A 17,811-nucleotide genomic window follows, 5' to 3' on the forward strand; every position below is an offset into this window, starting at 1 on the left:
TATTTTTAGTAGAGACAGAGTTTCGCCATGTTGGCCAGGCTGGTCTCACACTCCTGACCTCAGGTAATCTGCCTGCCTGAGACTCCCAAAGTGCTAGGATTTCAGGCATGAGCCACCGCACTCAGCCCCAGTCTATGGTGTTTCATCACGGCAATCCAACCAGACTAAGACAATCAGACTATAAACAACTGTTGAATATATAGTTGAGCTTTTTGTGTGCCATAAACATTATTTTATTTTAAAAATACTTAAACCTCTATATTCTTTTTTTTTTTGAGACGGAGTTTGGCTCTTGTTACCCAGGCTGGAGTGCAATGGCGCGACCTTGGCTCACTGCAACCTCCACCTCCTGCATTCAGGCAATTCTCCTGCCACAGCCTCCTGAGCAGCTGGGATTACAGGCACGTGCCACCATGCCCAGCTAATTTTTTGTATTTTTAGTAGAGACAGGGTTTCACCATGTTGACCAGGATGGTCTCTATCTCTTGACCTCATGATCCACCCGCCTCGGCCTCCCAAAGTGCTGGGATTACAGGCTTGCGCCACCACACTCGGCCGATATATTCTATATACAAAGTTTAATAAAGAACGTTTTCAATGACTACATTTCTCTTCTGTCCATTGTTCTTATTTGTTTCATTTCATGATTACTACAGAAAATACAATATATTGTTGCCTTATAGAGAGGAGGGCGGAGCTAATGATTGATCTGTTCCAGGCAGGACTGGCTATATAATTTCAAGGGCCTAGTCCAGAGCATCTTGTTCAAAAATGACGAAGAATTTCAAGATGACAACAGTCGAGCTTTAAACCAAGTAGGGGCCCCTCTGATCATGGGCCCTCTGCAACTCGACAGATCACACACCCAGGCAGCTGGCCCTGACTCTGAGTGCCCAATATTCAAAGAATGCCACTGTTCCCTGGCTGGTTGCCTTTCTTGACTCCAGGTGAGGCTGTCGTATCAGCAGCCCCTCCACCCTAACTGTCAGCAAAGAGCTGCAGCTTAGCACAATGGTTCCAAAGCCCCTCAGATTCTCCATCATCCCCAATGGGTAAAATCAGATGCAGCTCCCCAAGCCACATCAAAGCACCAAGGCAACCATGAACCTCAGAAAAGTTTGTTTCCCAGAACTGCTCCCTCCTAGATCTTTTTTTAAATCATCATTTTACCAACTGAGTAATTTTAATTGTACCCTGGAAAAACAAACTCTTATTCTCTTGTTGTGGGCCTTTCTGAGGCTGAGTTTTATGCTGAATCGGTACTGAATACTGGGAGGTAAAGTTGGCCTACCTACCTCCTCCCATACCACTGCAGGAACATCCTCAGGATGGTTTGGGAATCACAAAACTGCAACTATTTGAAGATAAAGGGATGGTGATCAAGGTTGCTTATCTTTAGTCAAGTGCCTATTGGGTTCTATGTCCCAGACAAAGGAGAAAAGCAAGGACCAAGAAGCTCTCTCCTGCAGGGCTGAGAGGGCTCCTTACATAGTGGGCAGAGCAGCCCAGCCCAGGAGCAAGCCCTAATTTGATAGGAGAGGCTGTGAGAGAGTGAGCATCCCATGGCCTTGATACTCCCATCTATAAAAGGAGCATCTATAAAATGCTCCATGCTTGATAGATTGCTAGTAAGAAATAACTAATAAAAACCCACTTGGGGTGCTTAAAGTGCATTCGACACAAACTCAAACCATACAAAGGAATGTGCTTCTAGGGTTTTCTGGTGGAGGCTGGGAGTAAATGACCCATGGCCTTTGCAAAGAGGCTGCCAGAATATTTCTGAGACAAGAGTCTTGTTTTTATTCTCCAACAAAAAGGGATCCACTCCTTGAAGTGAAGAATCCCTGATGTGCTAGATCAATCACTGCTAACGTGCCTGTTTGGAGCTGGTAGGGATTTCAAAGGGATTTCAAAGATTTGTAATTGCAATTTAAGATAAGCCAGTGATGCAAATGAACCTGACGTTTAACTCCAAGTGGCTGACTGTGAATTGTGGTCTCAGGGTCTCACTGGTACCACATGCACACAGACCCCTAGCACAGATCCGTGCATGACACTGTGAGGGTGGAGCTCCTCTCTGGGTCTGTGCAGCAGGCCCGGCCTAGCTGTGTCCTGCCTCACAGGTATAGAGAGACTGCCACTCAGATATGGGCCTGGCCCCAAGTACAATGTTCCTCTGGTATCTGGATGAATTTGCTCCTGCAATCATAGATTGGGGTGCTGATTTCTGGAATGTCTGTTCCAGGTCAAGAAGTAGCTTTCCAGTGGAAGTCCTCACAGACAAGTAAAGGCCGTGTGATTTCAGGATCCTTTCTCAATAAAGTTAATAGCATGACTAAACTTTTCAGTAGGACTAAATTCTGACCATATCAATGACACTAAGACCTTGGGTAAATTCCATTCTAAGCTTCAAGTTACTTGTCTGTAAAATGAGTGTAATCATACTCTCTACTTCAACACTTGGCACTAACTGCTTAATAATGGTTAGAAGAAAAATGACACATTTTTTCATTTAAAACTAACGCAGAGGGAAATGTAACGAATGCCACTGAACTGTACACTTAAAAATGATCAAAATGGTAAATTTTATGTATGTTACCACAATAAAACATTTTTTAATTAAAAAACTATAGGGACTTATACTTGAGCCATGATGAAGTAATAGGGATTACATTTACTCCTGCCTTAAACAACTAGACAAAACACATGAAACAATACTTTTCAGATATTAGAAAACAGGCAATACAGAAGGTAATTCCTGAGAGAAGGGAAATAAGAGGAAGTAATTTCTAGGCTACAAAACAGGGAGGGAGAACCCAGTGAGAGCCTGATGGTCTTCCTAAGGTGAGGAGATAGAGTTGAGAATTTGAAAAGACCAAGGAATCTAGGATTTACAAGGCAGGATGCCTTAGAGAAGAGCACTGCACAGAGAGGACAGAGGTATAAAGAGTGAAAGTTGTGAAGATCTGCAAAGGGTTTCCCTTGACGGGCTACTGACCGGTGCATGCATGTGAGAAAACTACCTGAGCAGGAAAAAGAGCCAACAAAAAGGAACAGGCCAATTAATCCCTGGGACTCACTCAGGGCTGGGAATAGTTCATGTTCCCACCAGCCAGAAGAGGAAAGCATATAATATACAGAATATAGATAGAGTCCTCAGTGGGGTATTGCTTCAACAGTAAGAAAAATGTATCCCTAAAGTCTGCTCTGGTCCTGCCTAACAAAGCTCAAAAGTAGGCCTCAAAAGGATTGAAGAAATGTAACTGTTTGCCAAAACAAAGGTCAAGAATAGTCAAAGTGAAACACAAATATCCAGTATCCAACAGTACAGCATCTAGTATTCAGTAAAAAAAATTACCAGGCACGCAAAGAAGCAGGAAAACATGATCCAAATGAAGAGAAAAACTGATCAATAGAAACAGAACCAGACATGACACATGATATACTTAGTAGAAAAAGACAGTTATTTTAACTATTTTCCACATCCTGAAGAAGGTGGGTAAAAGCATGAGCATGCTAAAGACAGATACAGAAGACATTAAAACAAGAACCAAATAAAACAACTAGAGATGAACAATATAATATCTGCAATAAAAATATACTGCATAGGGTTATCAACAAATTAAATATTGCAGAAAAATACTAATAAACCTTAGGCAATTCAAACAATCCAAAGTGAAACAAAGAGAAAAATAACCCCCAAAATGAGCAAAGCATCAGTGAGCTACAGAATAACTTTAAGCAGCCTAACACATATGTAACTAGAGTCCCTGAAGAAGAATGAGTAGGAACAGAAAAAATATTTGCAGAAGCAATGGCCAAAACTTTTCCAAATTTGAAGAAAACTGTAAATTCAGGCTTAAGAAGCCCAAGGAATTCCAGGCACGAAAAACAGGAAGAAAACAATACCAAGGCACATGAAAAACTGAGTTGCCCAAAATCAGTAATAAAGAGAAAATCTTAAAAGCAGTCAGGGTTGGGGGAAGAAGTACACTTTACATATAGAGGGGCAAAGGAAAGGATGACAACAGGTTTCTCACAAGAAATAGTGTTAAGTTAGAAGACAAGAGAGACACATCTTTAAAGTCTGGAAAGAATAAAAGCTGTCAACCTAGAAATCTATACCCAGCAGAAATATCTTTCAAAAATGAAAGCTGACAAACTAAAAGCTCAATGAATTCATTGCCAGCAAACATGCACTGCAAGAAATATTAAAGTCCTTTGTACTGAAGAAAAATGATACTAGATGGAAACACCAAGGAATGAAGAGCATTAGAAATAGTATCTGTCTGAGAGACAATCCAAGATGGCTGAATAGGAACAGCTCTGGAGTGCAGTTCCCAGTGAGAACGCAGAGAGTGAGTGATCACCGCATTTCCAAATGAGTTTTTACTGCCCACAGACCAGGAGATTTCTGGGTGGAAAAGTGTCACGAGTCTCCAGCATGGCTGTTTCAGCCAGCACGGTGGGTCTCCATACAAAAACTCACAAAAATCTGCGTGGCTGTTTCAACAGGTGCCTGGAACACCTGGAAGACAGAATTGCCCATTCTACTGAAGAAAAGGGGGCTGAAACAGGGAGCCAGGTGATCTTACTCGGCAGATCCCATCCCCACAAAGGCCAGCAATCTGAAACACTCTGGATTGAGAGTTTCACAGCAATCACAGCTGGACCCGGGAAGGTCCAGCTCTGTGGGGGGAAGGCATCTGCCATTACCGAGGCAGTCCGCCATTACCGAGGCAGTCCACCATTACCAAGGCAGTCCACCATTACTGAGGCAAGCCACCATTACTGAGGCAGTCCACCATTAGACAGTTTGCCATTACTGAGGCAGTTCCAACTATACCTCTATAAACAAAACTGCAAGGAAGGTCACACAGCAGCTGGGCAGAGCCCACAGAAGCTCAGCAATGCCTCTGCTGGCAGACTGTGACTAGGCTACTTCCTTGCTGGGCAGGACATCTCTGAAAAAAGGCAGCAGCACATCAGGAACTTACAAATAAATCCCCACCTTCCCAGTACAGAGCACCTGGGAAAAAAACATGGTTATGAGTTCCGCTGCAGCAGACTTAAACATACCTGCCCAGCAGCTCTGAATGGAACAATGGAACTCCTGAAAGGGAAAGACTATCTCTTCAAGTAGCTCCCCAACCCCCATATATCCAAAGACACACCTCATAAAGGAGAGCTCAGGCTGACATCTGGCGGGCATCCTTCTGGGACAAAGATAACAGAAGAAGAAATCAGCAGCAACCCTTACTGTTCTGCAGCTGCTGCAGGTGATCCCTAGGCAAGCAGGGTCAGCAGTCCTACAGCAGAGGCACTTGACAATTAGAAGGAAAACAAGAAACAGAAAGAAATAACTTCATCATCAACAAAAAGGATGTTCACTCAGAAACCCCATCCAAGAGTCACCAACTACAAAGACCACAGGTAGATAAATCCACAAAGATGGGAAGAAACCAGCACAAAATGGATGAAAACTCCCAAAACCAGAATGCCTCTCCTCATCCAAGGGATCACAACTCCTCACCAGCAAGGGAACAAGGCTGGATGAAGACTGAGTCTGAAGAGTTGACAGAAACAGGCTTCAGAAAGTGGGTAATAACAAACTTCTCTGAGCTAAGGGAACATGTTTTAGCCCAATGTAAAGAAACTAAGAAACTGAAAAAGGGTTTGACAAAATGCTAATGAGAATAAACAGCTTAGAGAAGAATATAAATGAATTGATGGAGCTGAAAAACACAACATGAGAACTTCACAAAGCATATGCAAGTTTCAATAGCCAAATCGACCAAGCAGAAGAAACGATATCAGAGATTGAAGATCCACTCAGTGAAATAAAACAAGAAGGCAAGATTAGAGAAAAAAGAGTAAAAAGAAATTAACAAAGCTTCCAAGAAATATGGGATTCTGTGAAAAGACCTAATATACATATGATAGGTGTACCTGAATGTGACAGAGAGAATGAATCCAAGCTGGAAAACACTCTTCCGGATATTATGCAGGAGAACTTCCCTAATCTTGCAAGGCAGGCCAATATTCAAGTCCAGGAAATACAGAGAACACCACAAAGATATTCCTCAAGAAGAGCAACCCCAAGGCACATAATCATCAGATTCATCAGGGTTGAAATGCAGGAAAAAATGCTAAGGGCAGCCAGAGAGAAAGGTCGGGTTACCCACAAAGGAAACCCATCACTCACAGCAGATCTCTTGGCAGAAATCCTACAAGCCAGAAGAGAGTGGGGGCCAACATCCAACATCCTTAAAGATCTTTCAACCTAGAATTTCATATCCAGCCAAACTAAGCTTCATAAGCGAAGGAGAAACAAAATCCTTTACAAACAAGCAATTGCTATCAGGCCTGCCTTACAAGAGCTCCTGAAAGAAGCACTAAACATAGAAAGGAACAACCAGTACCATCCACTCCAAAAACGTACCAAATGGTAAAAAGCATCAACACAATGAAGAAACTGCATCAACTAACAGGCAAAACAACCAGCTAGCATCAAAATGGCATGATTCACACATAACAATATTAACTTTCAATGTAAGTGGGCTAAATGCCCCAATCAAAAGACACAGACTGGCAAATTGGATAAAAAGTCAAAACCTATCTGTGTGCTGTATCCATCTCATATGCAAGGACACACATAGGCTCAAAATAGAGGGATCGAGGAAGACTTACCAAGCAAATAGAGAGAGAGAGAAAAAAAAGCAGGAGTTGCAATTCTCGTCTCTGATAAAATAGACTTTAAAGTGACAAACATCAGAAGAGACAAGGGCATTACATAATGGTAAAAGCATCAATGCAACAAGAAGAGCTAGTGATCCTAAATATACATGCACCCAATACAGGAGCACCCAGATACATAAAGCAAGTTCTTAGAGACCTATAAAGAGACTTAGACTCCCACACAATAATACTGGGAGACTTTAACATACCACTGTCAATATTAGACAGATCAATGAGACAGAAAATTAACAAGGATATCTAGGAGTTAAACTCAGATTTGGACCAAGCAAATCTAATAAACATTTACAGAACTCTCCACCCCAAATCCACAGAATATCCATTCTTCTCAGCACCACATCACACCTACTCTAAAACTGACCACATAATTGGAAGTAAATTACTCCTCAGCAAATGCAAAAGAACAGAAATCATAATAAACAGTCTCTCAGACCACAGAACTCAGAACCACACAACTTCATGGAAACTGAAAAACTGGCTCTTGAATGTTTACTGGATAAACAATGAAATGAAGGCAGAAGTAAACATGTTCTTCGAAAACAAAGAGAATGAAGATACAACATACCAAAATCTCTGGGACACATTGAAAGCAGTGTCTAGAGGAAAATATATAGCAATAAGTGCCCATATGAGGAGAATGGAGAGATCCAAAATCGACTTCCTGTCATCAAAATTGAAAGAGCTGGAGGAGCAAGATCAAAAAAACTCAAAGGCTAGCAGAAGACAAGAAATAACTAAGATCAGAGCAGAACTGAAGGAGACGGAGACACAAAAAAACTTTCAAAAAATTAATAAATCAAGGAACTGATTTTTTGAAAAGATAAACAAAATAGACCACTAGCCAGATTAATAAAAAAGAAAAGAGAGAAGAATGAAATAGATGCAATAAAAAACAAAAAAGGGGATATAACCACAGATTCCACAGAAATACAAACTACCATCAGAGATTACTACAAACAACTCTATGCACACAAACCAGTAAACCTGGAAGAAATGAATAAATTCCTGGATGTTTGCATCCTCCCAAGCCTAAACTAGGAAGAAGTTGAAACCCTGAATAGACCAATAACAAGGGCTGAAGTTGAGGCAGCAATTAATAGCCTACCAACCAAAAAAATCCCAGGTCCAGATGGGTTCACAGCTGAATTCTACCAGACATACAAAGAGGAGCTGGTACCATTCCTTCTACAAACCACTGCTCAGGGAAATAAGAGAGAACACAAATAGATGGAGAAACATTCCATGCTCATGGTTAGGAAGAATCAATATTGTATAAATGGCCATATTGCACAAAGTAATTTATAGATTCAACACTATCCCCATAAAGCTACCTATGACGCTCTTCACAGAACTGGAAAAAATCACCTTAAACTTCATATGGAACCAAAAGCGAACCTGTGTAGGGTTGGGCACCTCCTCCCCTGGGCAGTAGATGGCGGAGGGCTAAGACTGAAGGTGAGAGACAGCCTGGGACTTGCATGGCAAGACCTCAGGCACAGGTGAGCAGGCAAGGATGACAGCTGGGCTGGAGCCTCCCTCACTGCCTCCTGCCTATTAAAAAGGGACTCAGGCTTTTCTTTAGATGGGTCCCCAGGCACCTGGGTTTAAGTCTTAGCTCTGCCACTAAAAAGCTATGAAGTCTCGGTCAAATTACTCCACCTGTTACAGCTCAACGTCATCATCTGTAAAATGGGGATAGTCGTCCTCCCATCACAGGTCAAAAATGAGACCACACTGGCAAAGTACACTTCATGCAGGCTGCACTTTGTGGCAAATGCTCAACAAGTGGGAGCTGCTGTTATCAAAGAATAGGGTATTCTGTTTCTTCCCAATGCATGTACTTTTCAACTCAGGGGACGGGGTTCTTCACTAAAGTGGATAAAGTGCCAGACTGCTAGCTTACTGAAGTATAGGAGCTCTGCTCTGGCCGGGCGCGGTGGCTCAAGCCTGTAATCCCAGCACTTTGGGAGGCCGAGGCGGGTGGATCACGAGGTCGAGAGATCGAGACCAATCTGGTCAACATGGTGAAACCCCATCTCTACTAAAAATACAAAAAAAAAAAAAAAAATTAGCTGGGCGTGGTGGTGCATGCCTGTAATCCCAGCTACTCGGGAGGCTGAGGCAGGAGAATTGCCTGAACCCAGGAGGCGGAGGTTGCAGTGAGCCGAGATTGCGCCATTGCAATCCAGCCTGGGTAACAAGAGCGAAACTCTGTCTCAAAAAAAAAAGAAGCTCTGCTCTGAGAAGAGGTCAATATTAACAGAAGATAGATGTGTTTGTCATGTAAACGCTCTAAGGGAAGAAGCCTAACAAAGCCAGAGTAGGATGTGGGAATTCTGGAATGGAGCCTGCGTCCCGGAGCATCAGCTTTGAAGTTGGGAAAGAGAAGAGCAAGAGCACCGAGAACAGGGGCCTCCAGAAGACCCATTGGAGGGGCCTCTGTGTGACCAGGAAGGCAAGTGGCCAGCAAAGGTAAACAGTGCTTAGCATCCTCTCTGGGCTCTGTGCACAGGGGTGCTCTGCATCAGGTGCCCAGCTACTGGGGTTCAAACACCAGCTCTTCCCCTGACATCTGTGTTTTCTTGGGCAAATCACTCAGACTCTCTGTGCTCCAGTCTCCTCATCTGTAAAATGAGGGTCATAAAATTAGTTGACTTGCAAGTTCGAAGAGAGATTAAGCAGGTTCACGTATATAAAGTGCTTGCCCCAAGCCCTGGCACACAGTCAATGCCCAACACATGAGGGGACTTCAAAACGTCTATGGGAAAAATGGAGTTAAAAAATTTTAAATATAAACTTTATTTTTCAACATGAGCTCCATCAGGTTCAAGACACTTTTGTAAATGATGATACCAGCCATTTAGTACATCCCTAAGAACAGAGGGTCTTGGGAATGTAACCAGGTCAGTTGCAGTCTTTTTTACATTACCCGAAGAAAAATGAGTGCTCTTTACAGATTTTTTTTTTTTTTTTGAGACGGAGTTTTGCTCTTGTTACCCAGGCTGGAGTGCAATGGCGCAATCTCGGCTCACCGCAACCTCCGCCTCCTGGGTTCAGGCAATTCTTCCCGCTCAGCCTCCTGAGTAGCTGGGATTACAGGCACGCGCCACCATGCCCAGCTAATTTTTTGTATTTTTAATAGAGACGGGGTTTCACCACGTTGACCAGGATGATCTCGATCTTTTGACCTCCTGATCCATCCTCCTCGGCCTCCCAAAGTGCTGGGATTACAGGCGTGAGCCACCACGCCCGGCCCCCTACAGATTTTTTAAGATTAGGAAACAAAATGATGTCAGGAGGAGCCAAATCAGAACTGTAAGGTGGATGCTTTCTATTGAAACTCTCACAAAATAGTCATCATTTGATGAGAGGAAGAAGCAGGAGCATTGCTATGGTGGAGAAGGACCCTCTGGTGAAGCTTTCCCAGGCGTTTCTGCCAAAGCTTTGGGTAACTTCCTCAAAGTGCTCTCATGATGAGCGGATGTTATCATTCTTCAGTCATCCAGAAAGTCAACCAGCAAAATGCCTCACATATCCCAGGAAACTCTCACCAGGACCTTTGCTCTTGACTAGTGTGCTTTTGCCTTGACTGGACGGACCACTTCCCCCTCTTGGTAGCTGTTACTTTGGTCGTGCTTTGTCTTCAGGATGGTAACAGTCAAGCCATGTTTTAGCTCCTGTTACAATTTTTTCTTTCTTTTCTTTTCTTTTATTTCTGAGATAGAGTCTCATTCTATCACCCAGGCTGGAGTGCAGTGGTGCAATCTCAGCTCACTAAAAGCTCCACTTCCAGGTTTAAGTGATTCTTAGACTGCAGCCTCCCAAGTAGCTGGGATTACAGGTGTGCACCAGGCTGGTCTTGAACTCTTGGCCTCAAGTGATCCACCTGCCTCAGCCTCCCAAAGTGTTGGGATTACAGGCATGAGCCACTGTGCCTGGCTTCCTATTACAGTTATTTAATGAAATGCTTCAGGTTCTTGATCCCACATGTTTAAATTTCCATTGAAAGCTCTGCTCTTGTCTGCAGCTGATCTGGGTGCAGTGGTTTGGCACCCATTGAGTGGAAAGTTTGCTCAACTTGAAATTTCCAGTCAGAATTGTGTAAACTGAGATATATATGTGGTGTTGGTTAGTGTTTCTGCTGTTAATCATCGGTCCGCTTAGAGCATAAATAAGATTTATTTATTTTTAATCACAAATTGATGTGGATGGTCTGCCACTGCAGGCGCCATCTTAAACATCCTCTTGTCCATTTTTGAAACAGATTATTCTATGTAAACTGCTGATTTATTTGGGGCATTTTCCCCATAAACTTCATTTGAGGTATCAGTGATTTCACCGTAGCTTCACCATAAATTTGATGTTTGCTTCAATGTTAGCAGAATTCATGTTGCTGTGATACGGGCTCTTTTCAAACTGTCTTATCCTTCTAAGTGCCTCAAACTAGATCCCATTCAGACTTGTTATCACGAGTTAGTAAGAGTTTATGTTAGTGCAATAAATTTGGAAATCCCTGCATGCTTTTTTTTTATAATAAGCATTTTCCGTGAAGGCCCTTGTCAGTACGCTCTGTGACTGATTTTTCTCTACAGCCTTTGCTATCTTGGATGATCTCTGTTCTTCTTGTGCCTCAAATCTTTCATCTGCCACAAATATCCCCCTACCCAGGTGAGGGAGAGTTCAGCAAACAAGAAGTATCGTTAGTCCAGGACCTGTGATTTGCTTGTCACTATGTTTGTTCAGAGAGGGCTCCTACCAATGGCAGGAACACTAGGTGCAGAATGGAGAGTCCAGCAGATGGAGTCGGGCCCTCCAATAACCCCCTTTCTCTGCTCCCACTGGAGGAATTCCACAGAAACAGGAGGGAGACTGGCCACCCGGTGACTGCACCCCACATAGGAACCCATGAATAGTCCCAGATAGGAGCCACACATGATGTTAATCAAGATGCTGGGAGTGAAACTGAGTTATCTGCAAAGCTCCTGGAGCAGTCTCGTGTGTTCTAAAGATGCAGAAAGGAGTGATGTAAGATGACTAACCTGGGTTCCTGCAGAACTGCCTGCTACCACATTTAGCAGCGACATGAAACAATCGTAGAGAAGATTCAGGCTAATGTGCTCCTGTACCCACTCTCGGCTCTTAATCAGTTAAGGCGAATTGTCTCTGCCTTTTTAAATTTATCCCACCATTCCCCCACATTCCTGCAACACATGTCAGGTGGCTGGGGATTGTACTTGTTTTGAGTTTATTTGCTTGTTTTTTTTAAAGACAAGGCTTCTGGTATAATTATCCTTCCTTCTCATCTCCCAAAACGTTCTTGCTTTGGGTCTTTTATGTTAATTTCAATGTGTTGATTTATACCTTGCTTGCTTTCAAAAGAGATGTGAGGTATCTCATTGTCACACCAACACTGATTAAGCAAAAGAGAAGAACAAAATGTGAGGAAGGGAAAGGAGAAAAAAGCTCCCAAAAACTCTTGGCTGAGAAAAGTGATAGTAATGACACACCCCCAAACTTCCTAGCATTGTGAGACAACTGGGAAGCCTGACATTCCACCTCTGTCACTGTAGACCATCATCATGGGAAAAAGTGAACCAAGCCCAAATTGATTCTTGGCTCTGAGCTTCGGGAAGATTTTGTCTTGTGTCATGGGGACTTTGGCTCAGGGTCCTTGAGTAACATCATAAACAATATCCCCAAATGTACTTATCAAACACAGAAGGGCTTTTTTAATTGGCTATTTCTTATATCAATTCTCAAAAGAAGCTGATTACATACTAAAGCAGGTTTTCTTAAAGGAATTTAGGAGTCTACCTTATAATAAATGAAACCAAGAATTTAAATACATTTTATATAAAAAGTTTGTTCATAATATAATATTGTGATTAGTACTTACGGATGACAGCAGGTTACCCCAAAATCTTTAAGATAAAGTTTCTTTCCAGGAGTAAAATTAGGAAGAGCTTGCCCATAATGGCAGCCTGATTAGCCACCCATTAGACAGCCTGACTTGACACCCGTAAGACAGAGAGTTATTAGTGGTTGAATTAGTGAGCTAGAGCTTTCATAACTAAGTATCATAAAAGGAGTGGGTTAAACAATGGAAAGCTATTGTCTCGCAGCTCTGGAGGTCAGAAGTCCAAGGTCAAGGTGACTGCAGGGTCATGCTTACTCTGACAGGGTTATGGAAGGATCTATTCCAGTCCTCTTGCCTAGTTTCTGGTAATTCCTTAGCTTGTGGCAACATAACTCCAATCTTCACATGGTATTCTCCCTGTGAGTCTATGACCAAATACCTCCTTTTAATAAAGACACCAGTCATATTGGATTAGGTCCAAACTACTCCAATATGACCTCATCTTAACGAATAACATCTGCAACGATGGTATTCCCAAGTAAGTTCACATCGGAGGCACTGGGGGCTAAGATTTTAACATGTAAATTTTTTTTTCAGTAGTGGGGACACAATGCAATCCAAAACAGTGGCCAAAGACATGGGTGAAGCCAAAAATCAAGTCATAGGAACCAGAGAGTACTCTCGGGTAGGGGGAAAAAAATCAACATGCTACTGAACCAAAACCCAATCACCTGTCTTGTGTACAGGCTGAAAGAAAACCTTATAATCAGAACAGCAAGAGTCCCCCTACAGGCTGGTGGAGAAGGGAAGACAAAGCACAAGAATGTGTTGACATGTCTCCAGCCCTGCCAAGAAGGAGTCCACACACAGGGGAACTCGGACACTCTGTCTTCTGGGCTACTCACCTGCTAGGCAGGGAGCTTCCACTAGGCTTTTTAATGGCTTGGATAAAATCTTGAAGTCTTCTGGTTTCTAATTTAGAACTCACCAAACTCACCAAACTTTCTCGGGGACCCTGATACTGAGAACTACCATGTGGCACATCATAGTATTCCTACTCCAAACCCCTTCTCATGGAGTCTGAAAGGTCCTACATAATCTGTTCAACTTCATCTCCTACGACTTTTTCTTTTCTCTTCTGAGCTCCAATCCCATTATTCCTTCTCTAAGTTAATTCTTACCTTAAAGCCTTTGCACTTCCTAAGTCATCTGTCCACAATTCTCTACCCCTAGGTAGTCATAAAGTTGATACTTTTTGTTTCTGATTTTGAACTCACTAAACTCATTAATTCACCTTGTCAGGGACTCTAATACTGAGAACCACCATGTTGCACATTTCACATTACAGTAGACCTGGTATAAATCCTGTCCCTGGCATTGTACAATGTACTCCCTGCATGACCTACAATGTACCTAGGGTTAGGGTTCCTTGGACTGCAGAAGGAGCACACAATCCCCGAAAAGGACTCTCTCTGTTTTAAATGAACCCTTTGGCAATCTGGTTTATTTATCAGTCTTTCATGCCTTTGGTTAATGGTAATTTGCTCTGCCTCACTCAACCTTTGAGAGAACTGCCAAATCTAGAGACCCATTCCTTGGAGATGTTAATTCAGAGAATAGATGGTAAAAAGCAACGAGGAGAGGAAGACTCTAGAAAGGGAATACAGCAGTGGGGATAGTGGTGGAACAGGTGGAGAGGAAAGAAATGTGGCATGAGCCGGTGGTGGAGAGATCATTGGCATGTACTTGGCAGCAGGGGCAGGAAGTAGCACATTAAAGCCTTCAAAACAGCACTGGGGTCCAGAAAATTGGAAGAGGAAAAGTGATATAAGAAGCTTTCATGATGCTTTGGTTTTTGTTTATTATTTTAAAAGAGATGCAAGTTAAAGATTGGAATTCCTGGTGTTGCTCACTTCTTGTTGAATTACTACTGGCTATTTGATGGAACTCCTTTGAAACTGATTCCATATAGCACAGGGTAGTCAAGAAATGGAGTCACATATGCAATTTTAAATTTTCTAGCAGCCATTTGTTTTAGAGTAAAAAAGAAACAGGTACAATTAATTTATTTAAATGATATTTAACATAACAGACCCAAAATGTTCTTTCAATATATCATCAATATTTTTAAAGGTATCGATGACTATGTCACATTACCTTTTTCAGCAAGTCTTTGGAATCCAGTATCAATTTCACACCTAGCGCACACCTCAATTTGGACTCCACATTTTAACTGCTGTATAGGAGCCACATATGACTAGTGGCTGCTACACTGATCAGCATCATCACAGATTTAGAGGCTGGATTATGTAGTTCTGGGATTCCTAAGGATAAAATAATAATAATAGCAATAATAATAACAACAGGCATTTACTGAGCCTCTTAGATATGCCAAACGTTATATTAATCCCCTTTCTAATGCTTCATTTCATTTAATTCTCTTAACAACCTACATTTTGGGCACTATTATCATCCTATTCTATAGATACAGAAACAGAGCCTCAGAGAGGGTGGGTGTTTGCCCAAGATCACACAGATGGTAAGCAGCAAAGCTGGGACTGGAAATCCAGTCTGTCTGTCACTAACCACTTTGCCTCATTGACTTAGGGCCAGCAAAGGAGCCAGCCAGCAGCTAGGCTTCCCTCAGCCCCTTACTTAGAGCCCATGCACAAGGATTGACTTGTTTTTCTGATTAGCCAAGCTGCCATGTTGCCTAAAAACACAGACTGGGAAGGACATTAATTGTACAGCTGAGCATATTGTGTGATTGAGAAGAGAACAGCAACAGGAAACTCTGCCTCTCATCCGCTGGAGGAAGCTGCAAATTCGAGGCCGGTGATCAAGTTCACAAATGCAATTGTTCTCAATGACACTTAACAAAGAGCCAGGGAGAGAATCGATTGTCATTAAAAGCTGGCCAAGAACATCGATCGTCTCTCCAGTGATGATTTGAGAATTTTGACTTAGCCATGCCAAGAGTGTTGGTGCAGAGACGTTGTGATGTGATTTCTCATGTGGAAATGGGCTCCAGCATGGCCAGTCAGCACAAAACAAGCATGAAGCTAAAGACGGGGCAGCCCAAGCTCTGCCCATGCCTCTCTACCTCCACCTCCGCGCCTTGTAGACAGAAGGCAAGGGAGGAGAACTGGCTGGCCTGGGAGATGGTAGATTCTGCAGGGACTATCCCTTCCTCTCTGTTCCTCTTTGTCCAGATATTTTAGGAGACTTTGGAGCTGTGACATTTCTGGGCCTCACGTTCAGGGGAAGGAGGATGCCGGCCACAGAGGACCTGGCCATGGATGCGGCTAGACAAGCCAAAGCATCCCCTATTTATCCCTGAGACCCCAAGCAGTGCAGTGAGCAAGAGCTCTCCTGGGTGGGAGGGAATATCGTGCTGTCAAATGCTCCTGAATGCATTTCCAACTCCTGCTCCATCCTGCACCTTGCTGTGGTTGGGGAAGAGGATGCAAGGCTCTCATTCATAGTATGCAGGCTAGGATCTGAGCAGTAACTCTTGTTCATCCACTTGTCCATCCAAAAAATGCTAACCTAGTGACTGCTGCAGCTAGATGCTAAGGCAGGGCCTGGGAATAAATAGATGTACAGGGCAAAAAGCTTGCCCTTTAGGAGAACATGGCAGAGACTGGGAAATCAATAGCCATGGAGAAACATGGCAAGTGCTAGAATAAAAGCATGTTAACTACAAGGTACCTTGGTAGCAGAGAGTAGAGAAGTTGAACACAGAGGGAAGACGTGAAGACATTCCAGAAAGGAATGGATGGTCCATGCAAAGCAACAGAAGGCACTAGGAACGGAATCTTACCAAGCAGCTGGGGCTCAGAGTGGGCATGGGAGGGGGTGGGAGATCAGGCTGGAAGGCTGCCAGGGAACAGGAATGGGGACCTTAGGCAGAGCACAGGGCACAGCAGAGGACTTCAGGCAGGGGTACCGTGTCAGATGGATGATCTGATGGTGCACAACCCTGGCTGCAGTGGGTTGCAGGGGAATGGATAAAAGAGGGGCAGGACCAGTGTGCTGGCCTGGGTTCTTTCCTTGGCATTTCTCTGCTCAGCTAGGCTCTGCATGTGTATAAGTCATTCTCACACTGCTATAAAGAAATACCTGAGACTGGGTAATTAATAAAGAAAATATGTTTAATTGGCTCATGGTTCCTCAGGCTGTACAGGGAGCATGATGCTGAAATCTGCTTGGCTTCTGGCGAGGCCTCAGGAAACTTACAGTCATTGTGGAAGGCAAAGGGGAAGCAAGCACTTCATGTGGCCAGAAAGGAGGTGCCAAACACTTATTTTTTTGAGATGGAGTCTCACTCTGTCGCCAACAACCTCCATCTCCCAGGTTCAAGTGATTCTCCTGCCTCAGCCTGCCAAGTAGCTGGTACTATAGGCATGTGCCACTGTGCCTAGCTAATTTTTGTATTTTTAGTAAAGATGGGTTTCACCATGTTGGCCAGGATGGTCTCGATCTCTTGACCTCATGATCTTCCTGCCTCTGTCTCCCAAAGTGCTGGGATTACAGGCATGAGCCACTGCACCCAGCCGCCAAACACTTTTAAACAACCGGATCTCATGAGAACTCACTATTGTGATGTCGTTATTTTTAATGGCAAAAATGGCAATAACTTTTGCGCCAACCTATACTTAGTGTGATGGTTAATTTCCTGAGCAACTTGACTGGGATAAGGGATGCCCAGACAGCTGGTAAAACACTGTTTCTGTGAGACCATTTCTGTAAGAGATTAGCATTAGAATAAGTAAACTGTGTAAAGAAGATCCACACTCACCAAGGTAGGCAGGCATCATCCTATCTGATGAGAGTATGAACAGAACAAAAAGGAAGGGAAAACTTTCCATTTCTCTTTTTGAGCTGGGACATCTGTCTTCTGGTTCTCAGGCCTTCAGACTCAGGCTGAATTACACCACCAGTTTTCCTGGGTCTCTGGCTTGCCGACAGCCTATTATGGGACTTCTAGGCTTCCGTAATTGTGTCGGCCAAGTACCATAATAAATCTCTGCTTGTGTATCTATACCTATATCTGTCTATCTGTCAATCTATTATTGGTTCTGTTTCTCTGGAGATCACTGATGAATATACTTAGAGTGTCTCCATTTTTCTGGTGAAGCCTGACTCATACAAATAGAGAAAGGGAAAGCAATTAGTGCAAGTTTTCTAACTGCAAA

Source organism: Callithrix jacchus, chromosome 8 (genome assembly GCF_049354715.1).
Source record: "Callithrix jacchus isolate 240 chromosome 8, calJac240_pri, whole genome shotgun sequence".
NCBI classification, from domain to species: domain Eukaryota; kingdom Metazoa; phylum Chordata; class Mammalia; order Primates; family Cebidae; genus Callithrix; species Callithrix jacchus.